Source organism: Orycteropus afer, unplaced genomic scaffold (genome assembly GCF_000298275.1).
Source record: "Orycteropus afer afer isolate SDZICR_OR568_19922 unplaced genomic scaffold, OryAfe1.0 scaffold00087, whole genome shotgun sequence".
Taxonomy (NCBI): Eukaryota; Metazoa; Chordata; class Mammalia; order Tubulidentata; family Orycteropodidae; genus Orycteropus; species Orycteropus afer.
Genome location: NW_006921674.1, coordinates 4,309,907 through 4,311,355, shown reverse-complemented (window position 1 = coordinate 4,311,355; position 1,449 = coordinate 4,309,907).

Here is a 1,449-nt window from a genome sequence, read left to right as displayed (position 1 = left end):
TTTTATAATGGTTAGATTTAACTCTAAAACTCTGAAGCATAGTTTAAGAGCTTTTCTTTACATTTTCTGATTTTATCATTGTAACAGTCATACTAGATAGGTACTATTAATATCTCTATTTTATGGATGAAAACACTGAGTCTTAAAGGGGTTTTAGAGGCTACTTAGCTAGTAAACTGCTGGGCTTGAAGTCAAAACCAGGTTGGCTGATCCCAAGGCCTCTTTTATGAACCATTTTACCAATAAGTCAATTAATTGAGTAATCAATAAAAATTTAACCAGCGCAGCCCTCACTGAAATAGAATTTTAAGGTATATTCATGTTCTAAGAAAACTAATACAATGTTATGGACTTATTGAAAGTAAATCTGCAGGGAAATTTTAATCCATTTTTTAAGGATCTATGGTAGGATACAACAAAAGTTTCTCTCTAAAATAATGGCTGACTTCTGCATGTTCTTAGTCACTCACTGTGAATTTTAAGAAAACAAAAATATGAATATATTTTATGAAAGCCGAAAACCAAAAGAGTATTCTAGTAAATATACCACCAAGAAGGAAATTCAATGAATTTTTAAAGTCCCATTCAGTTTAATGAATAAAGGTCTTACTATGTGTGGCACAAACAATTTGCACTCAATTGATAATCTAAAGGTTGGCAGCTCAAACTCTCCCAGAATTGCTGCAGAAGAAAGGCCTGGCAATCTGCTTCCATAGAGATTACAACCAAGAAAAGTCTATGAAGCAGTACTACTCTCTAACACAGGGGGTCACCATGAGTCAGAATCGACTAGATGGCAACAAGTTTGCATTTTTGGTTTGGAGATACATAGGAAACCACATGAAACTTCTCCCCAAAGTTTTCATAAATACAAAAGGTAACAAACAACTTTGAGCTCTCTACAGGAAATAGATAAAGTAGTGAATTCCCTGAGTATTTGATTTTTGGGTGACATTCTCATTAGAACTCTTCAACATGAACACTATATGCACAGTGTGGGCCAATGAGTTAGTCTATGCTTGATATCAGTGTATTTATGGACACTGAACAATCTCAATCTACACCATAATATTCAACTAAAGCAGTGGACTGTGCCCTAAACGCTCAGTGTGTGTGTGTGTCTCTCACTCTGGCAAAATTAAGCCATATATATATATATATATATATATATATATTTATAAATGCAGCTGATTTTTCTTAAATTATGATCCAAACACTAGCAGGTCTTTGTTTTAAGATTAAATAACAAAAGATATAGAAATAAAATGTCATTATCAAATAAAATGAAACTTTCATGGCCTATGCCTGTTTCCTCTGAATTAAGGAATTAAAAGGATATTTTGTAGATATCATCCTCAATTTCAGATCATGCTGGCCTCTTATTCTCTTTCAAAAATTAAGTATTTTCCCTTGCTTTACTGTCAATCTCTAAAGTGATCAGTTTCTCTC